The sequence below is a fragment of the Bactrocera tryoni genome, chromosome 2, assembly GCF_016617805.1.
Source record: "Bactrocera tryoni isolate S06 chromosome 2, CSIRO_BtryS06_freeze2, whole genome shotgun sequence".
Classification (NCBI taxonomy): domain Eukaryota; kingdom Metazoa; phylum Arthropoda; class Insecta; order Diptera; family Tephritidae; genus Bactrocera; species Bactrocera tryoni.
This window is the reverse complement of record NC_052500.1, coordinates 6,460,464-6,475,271: the sequence shown is the minus strand read 5'-3', so window position 1 is coordinate 6,475,271 and position 14,808 is coordinate 6,460,464.

Below are 14,808 nucleotides of genomic sequence, written 5' to 3'. Positions count from 1 at the left end.
AATCCAAATTTTTTACTATTAATTATTAAAAAAATATTTTTAATTTGGAATAATTTTAAAAATTTGTTTTAGCTTTTTTCAGTTTTAATTATCAGAAAATATATAAAAAAATTATTTATTAAAATAAATGTTTAAACTATTTTAATATTATTTCCAGTTTACTTTTCGAAATAAATAAATTTTGTAAGAATTAAAACAATATAACATAATATTTTTAACACCTCACGAATAAAAGAGAGGCTATTTTTAATAATGAAAATTAGCAAAAAAGAAAAAAATTAGTTTATTAAATTTTTTTGGATATTAAATATAAAATAGTATTGATATACATATATTTAAAAGAAAATATTTGAGGAAAAAAAATGTTTAGTTCCCTATTTACAAAAACTAAAGCAATTTGAAATAAATTAAATTATTTTTATAAATATTTATATTCCAATTCTCTTTTATTTTTTCAAAAAAAATTATAAATTAAAGTTAAATTATTTAAATTAATTTTATTTAATTATTTGCTTTTAAAATTAATTAATTTGAACAACTTTACAACCCAAAATAATTAATTAATTATAATTAATTTGAATTTAATTAATGAAATTGAGTTGAAAAATAATTCACTATTATTAATTATTTTCTCTCCGAGTTGCAATCGGTTTTTACTTGTAATTATTAACAGAAATTACATATGTAAAATAAATTTAATTATAGTTAGTTCAACTAATTTTTTTTTTCATCAAGCCATAATGCTTATTTAATTATTATTGTCAAACTGTTATGCTTTTAATTAATTAGAATTAATTAATTTTTTTAATTTTTAGATTTAATTAGAACTAATTAACTTTTTTAATTATAATTAATTCTTTTTTTGAAATATTTTTATTAAATTTTCTCATTGAACTTTCAAATTTTAATACATTTTTTTTGAGGAATGTATGTTTTATACCAAACAAAGCACAGACGAAAATTCAAATTTTTTCAATAAAATTTTTTTCAATTAAATAATAGAAAAATAATAGCTCAAAAATCATAAAAAGTTACGAATAAAAGACTTAAATTAAAAAAAATTAATTAAAATTGAAAAAAATTAATTGAAATTAATTAAAATTAATTTTTCTAAATTTAATTTCTTAAAATTAGAGCTATGACGTGGCTTTTTTACAAAAATTAATATTGGCAACAAAGTTTAGATATATTTCCAGCAATTTTTAAATTTTAATAATATGAAATTGGTACACTAAATTTGGCTTTTAATGTGGCTTAAGTAATTTTTTTTAAGAATATATATAAAAACATATATTAATATATAATTATTTGCATTTACGCGATTTTTTGCATGAGCGTTGGTCCATGGTTTTACTAGGTTTTCGAGTTACGAAAGCAATGAGTAACACATTTACGAACATACACACAAAGAAACACACACACACAAGTACTGATCACCAAGTCTTATGGTAAATATAGTTTTACATAGGAAGTACATACTAAAGTGGCATATATACATATACCAAATAAAGATATATATAACTAATTAACTTGAAGCAGAATTAAGCGAGGCGCATTTGACTAAATTATATAACTGTATTGTGTCTAGTAAAAGATAGTAGAGGAAATGTGAAATTGTCGATTTGGCTTTTAGAAATATATATACACATATATTGGAGTATACCATATACTTATGAATGGATAATTGTATGTATATAAATGTGTGCGCAAAATGTATTTTGTTCTTTTTTTGGAGAAAAATTTAAATAATTATTTATTTATAATAATAAAAATTAAATACTGAAGAATAAAAATCACATGCATAAATAGGGAATACACAAACAACAATGTCGTTACTTTAGATGCTGAAGCAAAAAGTTATAAACTGCAATTATTTATAGTAAAATTTTGATACGTTACGCAAGCGGATGCCGGCAGCGAATGGCAGCTGAGGCTGAGGGGTGACAACTTTGAGAAGTATCCTTTCCCAATGGAAATGGGAATTATATACATTTTAATGGCGATTCTTTAGAATGTTTCAAATTATTATTGTTACCATTTATTTCTGATGTAAGTAGTCAACAAAATTCGTGAGATTTGCTCACTACTTACTTCAAACCTAACCTACAACCTTTACTAGAACTACTTGGTTATTTGATGGAAATGCAGGGAGTGATTCATTCAGTAAACTCTCACTGAGCGTAATAATGGATATCCTGGCATTATTAGAAATAAAATGCTATAGAAACCAAACTTGAATGCCGCGTAACCCAAATAAGTGGGGAAATTCGACAGAATGCGTTTCAATCTTAGCCTGCCTTTGTAAGTGGACAAATCTATCATTGCCTATAAGAAATCATCCATCATCACCCATAAAAACCTACTTAAAATTGAGGTGAACCTTCGGAACACATATACTTTGTAAGATATCTATGTAATCGAAAGGTTTGCTTCAAGAGGATTGAGAGTTCATGTGACGAATTTTCTAATAGAATATATGTAATAGTGACTTAAAGCTTTCTGGCTCAAATAGAGATCTGACAAGTTTAATAAAATAATCTTGATCTCAATTCACATTATTTTCCAAACAAGTTATTGAAAATGTTTTTGACCAGTTTGGACTTAAGAGCTCATTGTTAACACATCTTTCGGCTTTCACTACATTCACCCTTTCTTTCCATTATTTTTGTTGGAGGCATCTTGTCTATAACCTTTTCCTCTCTGCCTTAACTTTCAAAGGCTTCTTGATGACGTTTCGTAGATTTTGCAGAGAAACCTTTTCATACTGATGAGCTTCATCAAAAGCTCTGCGTGGTTCAGAAAGGATGTACATAGAGAGGAGGGATTTTAGTCTCGGTTTTATCAGATATCATATTATCAGTAGGAGAGGTAGGTGTAATGACGAACCCAGTAATATCACAATGGGTTCCTATGTGTGATGATGGATGGTATCACAATGGGTTCCTAACATTGTGTTACCACCGATCATCACCCTTAGGAACCCATTGTGATACTACTGGGTACGTCGTCAGACCTACCTATCCCTACTTAACTTTGACTTATGGTGAGTCAAGGTGAAAGCCCGGTCACCGTTATCTACCTCGAATTGGATTTCAGCAAAATATCTTTATTCAATATTAAAATTTTTTTTTAGATTTCCATTACGTTATTTCATTGCAATTATTTGCTTCGAATTACTAAGCGATCTCTCTATAAACCACTTGATCTATCAACGAACTTATCACGTGCCATTGACGCGCTTAGTTTCTAAAATAAAATATTTATTTAACCATCTTGGTTACGCAGCAGATCTTGTCAGTTGGAACCTATGCATGCACTGAAGTTTACTTCCAAGAAATTCTTAAGCTCTTCTCCAATTACGCTGTTAAACGATCCAATTTTTCTGTTTTTTGTAAGTAATTAAGTGCCCTTTCAACAACTTCTACTTCTAGACTTGGATGACTTGCGCTCGTTCTTCTACCTGCGTATCTGCTCTTGTATATTTATTTGGATATCAGAATTTCGTTGGGTAAGAAGCTCAAACATTTCTTATCTGAACATGCAACATTTAGTGTTTGCCTATTTGCCTTCATATTAGAGATAAATGCCAAGAACAGTGTTGTCATATGAAAATATGGTTAGTAAATTGCTTTAGAACTCATTCGGGTCTGAAGATTGAAATCTATTTTGAAGGCAGTGTTCATATTATAAGACTTGCTCTGGTGAGTGGTGTTTTGTGGGTCATTTTGTGTGGAAGAGTAAGAGGGTCTTGAGAATATTGAGTATTGTTGGTCAATTTATATAGCAACATTTGTAGGTCTTGAGGTTATTCAGTGGAGCTTAAGTATAGTTTATTGTTACAGGCTGGAGCAGAGCCATCCTCAAGAACAGACTTAAAAATATTAGATCAAAACTGTGATTGTTTCTACTGGAGACCACATTAAGAGCGGGTTCTAGATATCTGCAAGTTGCTTAGTTAGTTCTGTTAACTGAAGACTATGAATTAAAAAATATGGAAAATCTCGGGAAGTCTCACTCGGACTGGTGGTGTAACTTTGAATGTTTTCACCTGCTTTTGAAGCTTAAATTTTTGGCGCGGTCGAGATATTAGACCATCGAGCTTTTTTCTGAAGATGTCTAAGTTGTTCAAAGTTGTTCTGGTTGTTGTTGTTGTAGCGGCAGAATTCTGCCGAGTAGACAGTCCTTGTCCTAATAAAAATTCGTGTACGTTCCGGTTACGTAGACCCGACTGTCGTTGGAAAGGGTTGTTCTGGTTATTTTTGACTGGTGGTCTGGACGGTTTTTGAACTCTTTTGAAGGGACTTTGGAATAGCTTTTTGAAATTAACTTTTCAGTGGTATATGCTTTAAAAACGGTCGAGCACTGGCTTCTATAACCCAAACTTTGGACCCTCCCATAATCTCAAAAGACTTACAAGTTGAAACCTAGTCAAGGCCAGCTTAATTTCAAAACCAATTCAGACCTAACTGTCCACTTCAAAATCCAGCTTCCTTAATTTTCTCTACTGCAATGTTTCGATATTAATTTTTTAACACAACCATACTCGACCCACTGTGCTTACTACTTACAGATCCATGACGCGCATTTTTCTACTTTTTTGTATTTTTTTTTTTTCAGCGGCCAATGCATGCAACGTTGCATGCGCCGACTGCCACCGCATTTACTACGATTATCAAGTGTACACACCTACCAACAAACATGCATATGTTCATGGCGTATGTGTGTGTGTCTGTGGTGGTTTGAAAATTTTATATGCACACAAGCGTGTGCGCTCAGCTGCTGTGTTGCGCTACTGCTGTCCGTCAGTCAACGACAAATGTTCGCTTGCATTTTTTATATGTAAATACACACGCACACATACATACATCTTTTTGTGCGTGTGCGTATTTGTATAAGTATACTATATTAACACAAAAAAAAAATATTTTTGTTTAGCATATTTTTACAAGTAAATAATATATTGACTTAGTTTTAACACGAGGATTTTTTCAAGCAAACACATGTAAAATGTTAACTATGTAAAAAAACTCAAAAGAAAAAACAAAAAAAATTAGTAAATACGTTTACAAGAAATATTACTAGTATATTGCTATTATTACACTTTATTGTGAGTAGATAACTTAAAAGTAATTAAAATGTTTTGATTGAAAAAAAATAATAATAAAATAAAACAAATTAATGTATAAATCGAAAATGTGTTGATGAGCTGGGCACTGGCTTTGGGCACAGTTGCATATGAACACATACATATGTACTATATGAGTGCCTGCGTATTAGGGTGAGTAAAATATTGTTTAACACTTTTTAAATATTATACATACATATATAGTATATTATTTGGAAAAAAAATTTCGAATACAAAATTTAATAGAAATTTGTTTGAGACTTATTTTTTTTTAATATGAGACAATTTTTTATTTTATAATTTTTTATTTACTTTCTTTTTATTTAGTTAGTTAGTTTAGTATATATTTGGAAAAAAAAATTTCGAATAAAAAATTTAATAGAAATTTGTTTAAGACTTATTTTTTTAATATGAGACAATTTTTTTTATTTTATAATTTTTTATTTATTTTCTTTTTATTTAGTTCTTTGAATAAAATTTTAGTTTTTAAAACACAATATTTTTCAATTTAAATAAAATTTTTAATAATAATAATTATAATTTTAAACAAATAATTTTAAATAAAATTAGAATTTTTGCTTATAGTCCTTTTATGTTTATTAACTTATTATATTGAAATAATATAATCAAAAATTTTAATTTTAAACTAATTTTAATAATTAATTTCAATTACTAATTTTGATTATATTCCTTTTATTTTTATTAGTTAAAAAATATAATAATTTAAATTTGAAATTAATTTTAATTCTTAAATCTAATTGTAATTTTTGATTATATTAGTTTTATGTGTATTAACTTGAAAAAAATTTAATAAATCAAATTTTAAACTAGTTTTAATAATTAATTTTAAATAAAATTTTGGTTATACTTCTTAAATGTTTACTAGCTGCAAAGAATGTTTACATAGTATAAATAAATAATTAAAATTTTAAAATAAATATTTTAGTATTAATTTTATATTTTATGTTTTTCATGTTATTTTTTACTTAACTATTCCAAAAAGATTTGGAATTTGTTAAAAAACAAGATTTTTCTAAAATAACTTTCATACTTTTATCTACTATATATTACAATTTTGGTCAATGAACATGTATTTGTTATATAAAAGTTTTGAAATTAATACTGATTATAAAGTATTAAACAAAAATATATAAGGAAAATTTAAAAAATTATTTATAGACAAAAGCATATGTTTTTTTTATTCTGAAAATTATCTTAAAAAAAATATATAATAATACATTTTTTTCTTGGATAAAAAAATAGTTATTATAAAGTTTATTTACAAAATGTTTGATAAATATTTGATATACGATTAATTTTTGGGGAAAAAAATAGTAATATCAATAAAAAAAAAGGAGTTAACAACTAACTCGCTAAAAAATATTCAAAATTTGCTTTTTACTAATTTAAAATAATATTCAAATTTTTTACATAATGAAATGTTTAAATAATGATTTTACTATTTTTTTTTTACAAAAGAAAAATGTTAAAAAAAATATCTGTCTCTTCAGTAAAAAATATATTTTTTTAAGTAGATAATTTAAAAACATAAAATTTATAAAGATATGTATTTAATTTGTTTAAGTAGATAATTAAAAAAAATAAAAATGATGAAGATATTTCTTTTTCAACTAAATAAAAATTTGTTAATAAAAACAAATCGAAAAACATTCTTAAATTTATAGTTTCACATAAATTAATTTATATACTTTAGTTTAATTGAGCACAATTAAAATAAAAATAATTTTTAATTAAAACAAAATGTTTAACATTTTCAAAAAAAAAAATTTATTTTAAGGATAAAGAAAGTCTTAAAATATACTATGTTTTATTCAAACAATTTTTTATTTACGAAGAAAATTGAGAAAAATTTATTGTTTAAAATAGTATATACATACATACATATGTACGTATATGTAAGTATGTATATTTATTTTTTTATATTTTCTTAAAATTTTTTTTTGGTTTTGTTGATAAAGATTATTTTGTTTTTTTTTATTTGAATATTTTTCAGTTTTTAGTAAAATAAAAATAAAAAAAAAAAAAAGTTATTAAAATTAAAAAAGATTTAAAAAGTTATTAAAATTAGAAAAAAAATTAAATTTTTTATATTTACAATAACTTTTAAATTTGCTTAGTATCGCTTTTTATTTTGTATGGTTTTATTAAAAAAAAATATTATATTTTTATTTAAATACTGCAAAATTTTTAATAAAACAAAAAAAAATTGTTGTGAAAACTTATAAAAAATATATAAGGTATTTAACTTTTCGTTATAATCAATGTTTTTTTAATTTGTAATTTCACATTGATTATTACCAAAAATTAAAAAAACAAATATTTATAAAAATCAAAAAAAAATTATTTTTAGTTATAATTTAAAAAAAAAGTTCTGCCTTTATTTAAAAAAAATTTAATTTTTAATTTTATATAAAAAATAAATGAATATGTATTTGAAATTATTTTAATAAAAAATTTGTAGAATATTAAATAGTGCTAGTAAAGTTTCCTAAAAAGAAATGTTTAAAATTTATACAGGTTTAATAAAATTTTATTAGACTTTAAAAAAATTCACAAACACGGAACTTTTAGTTACATTAACTATTTTGTAATTAAAAAAAAATTTTTTTAAAATTAAAATCAAAAACTATTAATAAAGTTTGCTTTAAATTAATATTGAAAAAAATTGACACTATTTCTTGAAAAATTTCAATAAAAGTAATATAACAAAAAAGTTATAAAATATTAAAATAAAACCATTAATACATTAAAAATATTTTTCGGAATTTTTTTCTGTTTCATTAATGTAATTAAAATATAGAAAATGTATAATTTGTTACAACAACAGAAGTTTAAATAAAAAAAAAATAATATTGTTATAAAGAATTTAACACATTTAAAAATTTCTAAAAATTTCAAATGTATGTATTTCCTATATTTCCTAATTTCTTTAAGTGTTATTTAATTTTTTATTTTTTTTTTTGTTCAGAAATTGTTGTTAAGCTGCTGTATTAGAAATTTTGCAAAAAAAAATTTATTAAAAAATATTAATATAAAACAAACAACCTTTATAAGTGAATTTTAATTTTTCTATATTTTTTTTATAAGAAGAAAGTTTTAAAAAAAACTCACATACATATGTACATACATATTTACACGCATAAAAATATTATTTTATTTCACTATGTATGTATGTGTGTATTTAAATGTATATATGCAACTGTGCGCACTGCCAGCCATTCAACATGTTTGTTGTATGTTTTGTTGTAATTCATCAACTAAATAAAAGCTTTAATTAAATCATAAAAATAATTAATTATGTAAAATTATTAGAAATAAATTGTGTAAAAAATGTATGAAAACATAAAATGAAATTTAAAACTATATAATTCAATGCATGTATGTATGTATTTATGTATACACGTGTGCGCAAGTAGATAACGAATAAAAAAATGAAAAGAAAAAAACTGCAAATCACAAAAAAAAAACGAAAAAATTAAATGTATAAAATAAAAACAAGTTGTACATACTTGTACATTGTGAATATGCATGCATTTGCTTGTAAGTGTATGTGGGTGTTTGCCTTTCAACAATTCTGGTTAAATGATTACACTTTTCATTTATCATTTTTTACCTTTATGCATTTGTATGCATGTATAGTGTGTGTTTGTGTGTGTGTCTGTATTTAGTTCATTTTCTCTTCATTTCAATTGAATGTTGTTTGTGTTTTTGTTTTCCATCAAATTAGTTGCACTACTGTTCGGCGTCGTCACCATCACCATCACCGCCATCGTCTGCAGCGATCGACTATTTCTTCGTGTGTTTTCTTCGATTTTTCGGTAGTTGATATCCCGCGCGGAAGCAATAAAGAGCGGCTCATAAAGGCGGTAATATGTGTATGGTGGCATTAATTCATTCCTGTATACATAAATATACGTACATACATATGTGTATGTAAATATGTATTGGTGTGTGTCTAGTTGGAGTAAATAAAAGATTTACTGTCTCTTTAAAATGCCACCGATTACGAGGATACCTGAGTTGTAGGCAACGCAACAACCCAAACATGCGCACACACCTACACACGCACACTGTGATCCTCGCTGCTGATCGGAGATTGCAGCTCCAGCGCTCAGACGGTTTAGTGTGGAATTCCGAAAAAATAAAATAAAAAAAACGCAACAAAAAAACGTAAAACGAAAACGAAAAAGAGTTGGAGACGAGAAAGTGGAAGGAAAGATAATTCGTTTGCTACTTATTTTTCACACACACATATGTATACTTAAAGTATAATACTTTCAACAACCCACAGACAATTTGTATGGAAGTATCTGAAAGATACTCCTATCAGCCGTTCGTTGTGACTGTCTCAAAAGCCGATAGCGAGGCACATTTATGGTCGCTGCCAAGTTGCTGCCGTTGCACTCCAACGGCATGCGCACGCACACACAAACACATACATACTTTCATACCAACTTTAGAGACTGTCAGCTAACTGGATACCCAATCAGTCGGCAAGGCAAACAAAGTTGCCAGCAGATACGCATACAAATGTTTGTACATGTATGTGGAATGAGTATGTGGAATGTGAGTGTGACGGAATTAGATGTTCTTCGCGAAATTAAAATAAAAAAATTAAAAATAAAAGAAAAAATAAAAATAAATAAAAGTAAATAAAAAAATAAAAAAAATAAAAAAATTTTAATATAAGATATTAAAAAAATCAATAAAAAATATATATTAAAAAAATTAAAAATTAAAAATAAAATTATAAGTGAAATAAATAAAACAAAAAAAATATTAAAAAAATTTAAAAACAACACTCAAAAAATATATATAAAAAATAAGATAATAAAAAAAATATTGAAAAAATTAAAAAAAACAAGAAAAAACGTTAACTTCGGCTGCACCGAAGCTAATCTACCCTTTACAGGTGCATTTCTTTTAGTAACTATGTGTTCAGTTTGTATGGAAGCTATATGCTATCGTTAACCGATCTGATCAATTTCTTCCTTGCCTGTTGCCTTAGAAAATAATCTATACCAAATTTGGTGAAGATACATTGTCAAATGTGAAAGTTTTCCATACAAGAACTTGATTCCGATCGTTCAGTTTATATGGCAGCTATATGTTATACTGGTCCGATATCGGCCGTTCCGACAAATGAGCAGCTTCTTGAAGAGAAAATGACGTTTACAAAATTTCAAAAGGATATCTTAAAAACTGAGGGACTAGTTCGTATATATACAGATGGACGGACGGACAGACAGACAGGCGGACATGGTTTAATCGACTCAGCTCAACATACTGATCATTTATATATATACTTTATAGGGTCTCCGACGCTTCTTTCTGGGTGTTACAAACATCGTGACAAACTTAATATACCCTGTTCAGGGTATAAAAAATAAAAAACAATACTTAAAAAAATTTAAAGTTGAAATAAGTAGACCAAAAGTAAAAATATTAAAAAGAAACAATAATAATTTATTTAAAAAAAAAATTAACAAAACATTAAGAATCAGAAAACGTTGTGAGATTCAAATGACTTTTTGGAAACTCCATCAAATATTGTATAAATTTTGTTTAGAATTTAATTTTGCTATACTTTTACTACTTTGGGCAAAAAATAGTAAGACTTTTTAATTTAATTATTTCGTCGAAATTATTTTTTCAGATTGGTATGACTATCTGTGACATCTGTGCCAAATGTCACATCAAAATAGTCATTAGTGTTTAGTAGACGCTTTTCATTCTGAATTACATAAAGTGCATTCGGCGACTTTAACGATGAGTGAAATTATTCAACAGAAAAATTCTATTATATTATTTTGTGTGTGGAATCCAGTTTCTGGTGCCGAAACGTTAAGAATGTTGGAAACGGCCTTCGGTAATACTTGTTTGTCGCGAGAAAGTGTTTTTGATTGGCAAAAATTGTTAAAAAAGGGGTGAGAACGCGTTGACGACCAACCACGTCCAGGACGGCCATCAACTGATAGTCAACTGATGATCAACACGTCAATAAAATAAAGGAATTGCGACGATCAACAGTCAGAGATCTTACTGGCATCGTTGGAATGTAGGAAGGATCAGTAAAAACTATTTTGAAACATCATTTGGGCGTAGGAAAAGTTAAAGTACGTTTGGTTCCAAAATAACAAAATTTTTTTCAAAACTAGCATGGCGTTAACGTCTTTGAAACAATGCTTTCCGACTACCATGATGCCATGAAACGTATTATTACAGGCGTTGAGTCGCGCATCAATTCTAACAATGCCGACCGAGAACAGACGATGAGTCTTGGATCTATGTTTACGACCCGGAAACAGACGATCAATCGGCCGTGTATCGTGGCAAAGCTGAGCCATACTGCTTGGATTCTTCGTGAGTTTTCGCCGAATTTTCAACCAATATCGTTCCCAAACCCACCGTATTAGACTGATTAAGCTCCGTGTGACTTCTGACTATTCAGCAAACTCAAACGACCGCCCAGGGGAAACCGTTCCGGAAATTAACTTTAAGAACTATTTCGAGGTTGGACAAAACGTTGACACAAGTACTGGGGATAAGGGGATTTCTTTGAGGCGGACGATTGTGAAAAGTAAACCATGGCAGTGAAACTTAGTCACGGATCCGTTTTCTGATGACGAAAATGGGTAAAATCAGGTTAATACTTGCCCCAGACCCCATATACCCAATATATCCATATTTTCGAACTTCTGGTTGACTTTACACCGCATATGTCGGTCAATATGTAAGGAATCTACATGAAATTCAGAGAGAAATACTTTCTAATAACAGTGTTTCCCTGTGCCTAAAATAGATCAAGTTGTGTGAGAAAAAAATAGCATGCGCTTCACCAGTTAGAGCATTTAAATTCGTTACCCAAAATGAGCTCAGCCGGTTAAAAGTATTAGCGCTAATTTTATACGCAACATTTTTAGTGACAATTTCTATAGACACCTCAATTAACACCTAAGATTTCTGAAAATTTTAGAGAGCGTCTAACGTGTGACCCGCACCCAATCCTTTATTACCCATTAATATGTATGTGAATTTGTGAGAATATTTTCCTATGTGTCGCACGTTCGACTCAAATTCTATAATTCACTTGCAGCACGCCTGCGCCGCCGCCACCCTCGCCAATGTCACGCCAAGGTGAGTGTGTGAACAATTACGAACGCAATAATCATCGAACTAAAATATAAATAAATGTCTGCCCAGCAAGCGGCAACAAAAGCATCAAAAACAACAACAAGGCACATTAATGATAATAGCTACAAAATATGTAGTAATAAGCGGAACAACAACAACAGCAGCAAATGGTAAGTAATAACAACGCGCACATGCGAGTGACAAGCGAGCAGTCGGTAGCAGAGGGCGCAGCGGCAGCGGCAGCAATGGCGGCAACAGCAGTCAGCAATGCGCGAAAACGGCAGCCGCGGTAGGCAAAAAACAACAAAAGCCAATACCAAAAAAAAAAAATAGACGGCAGTAACCACAATGACTTACAACAACAAACAACAACAAAAGATAATAACAGCAGAAAATGGCAAAAACAAAAGCAAAGGCGAACAATAAAAATACTAGCAGTAACCAAAACAACATGCATACACCAACAACAGCAACAATAACAACTACAGCAAGAAAGACAATTGTCGGTTGAGCCGCACAGCAGCCAGCCAGCAGTTGGCAGTCAGCAGCAATAGCCATAAAATGGTAGCAGTATCAAGTTTTATGTACTGGAGGGTAATCCATGCAGTCCCAGCGACAGCCACAGCACACCACCACCGCGCGTACCACCTTCCGCGTGATAAACCTCGCACTAGGCAGCAACAGCACCAGCGGCCCACCGTTGCTGCGCGCTGGCTCTCCACTTCTTCGAACGCAGGGTGGCCGGAGAAAAACAAACACAGCGCAAAAGCTACAGTGGAGCGAAAACGCGAAGTTCACAGCTGACTGAGATTTGCTACGAACCGGGATTGTCGAAGAAATGTTAAGAGATTTTATGTTTTACTATGGAACGCGCTCTCACTAGCATCAGCCGCGGATTCGACCAAAAGTTTCCTACCTAAGAACTCTTCCAGTTTTTCATACAAGTATTTTGCTTTAAAAATGAGGTAAAAATTAAGGTTCACGACTAAACTTTCTTAGGAGTGCGAAACTTTGTAATCCTCTAAGGCTTTAAGATGGTAGATGACTGGACAATTAGTACCGGTTCTGGTTCCGGCTGATTCGACCAAAAGTTTCCTTCCTAGGAACTCTTCTAGTTTTTTATATGTTTCTTCAAAAACCGGTTCTGAAAATGTGGTATAAGAATATTATGTAAATATATTAGGTTATGTTCGTTGGAACAACTTTCTATGTCGGAGTTCTAGGTAATTAATGCTAAACCACCAAAATAATATCATAAAAATGAAAATCTTTCAGCCGAGGATACCCAATCCAAAAAATGTTGCATAGTAGTAGATAATCGTTAACGAGACTTAGAAAACTGTTAAAAATATCGTCATAAAAACGATAACAACTAATTAGCAGTTTAGGAGCACCGAGTTCCAGTAAACTTTAACTATTTTTGAATTTTACTAGAAGATTACCAGAAGAAAAAGAAAAAGGCCTGCAAATCTCATCGGTATCAGCTCCGAGCTCCAGCATACTTCATCTATTTTCTAATTTCCCTCGAAGATTACTAGAAAAAAAGAAGAAGGACTTCAAATCTCATCAGTATTAGCTCCGAGCTCCAGCACGATTCATCTATTTTCCAATTTCCCTCGAAGATTACCAGAAGAAAAAGAAAAAGGCCTTCAAATCTCATCGGTATCCGGTCCGAACTCCTGCACACTTCATCTATTTTCCAATTTCCCTCGAACAAAAACCTCTCAAATCTCTTCAGTACCCACTGTACGCCAGTGCCTAGAGGTAATATCTCAAAGTTGTTTCCAGTTGCTGTTACTTTGTATCGTTTTACTTCGTATGATCTTTTTTCGTATTTTGCTTTCTGTCTTCGTCACATTTCAGCGTTCAGGTTGTGTTTTTCTGCTTGCCTTTCCAGCATTTAGTGAATATGTGAGCGTGCGTCGGACATTTTTTACGCTCACAATTCGTTATACTAAATTCTTCAGGTTTTCAAAGCCGTTTCAACGCTGCTAACGTTACGTCTATGCGGTCAGAAGCGACAAACGAATGTCAAAACTAACAGACGAACTGACAAATGGAGAAACCGACGAACTAACAGATATAGAAAACGAGCCGACAAACGCTAAAAGAGTGTGACAGTTAGTCGCTTGGACACGATGTCAAAACGACAACCGAGCGGTCGACGAGCGTGACAGCAACAAAAATTCTTCATATGCGCACTAACGCGCTACAAAAAACCCGTTTCTCTCAGTAGCCCTCACTGAGTTCGCTCACAGTGCGCTCACCAGCACGCATAGCCCGTCGAACAGGTAAGTAACAGGTAAATTACCGATTGGAACAGTGGCGCTCAACACAACGAAGCGTATACGTGCGCGACGAATATGCCGCAGCACTGCGCCGACAAGTTGGCTTGTGCGCTCACATGAAACTTAATGAAAACAAACAAAACAGCAGGGAAAACCAGTAGATAGCAACAATAAAACAAAACCCATACCGCTTGTACTCATTACTCTCCCGGTAGTACGTGTAGTGGCAGTCGGCAGTGG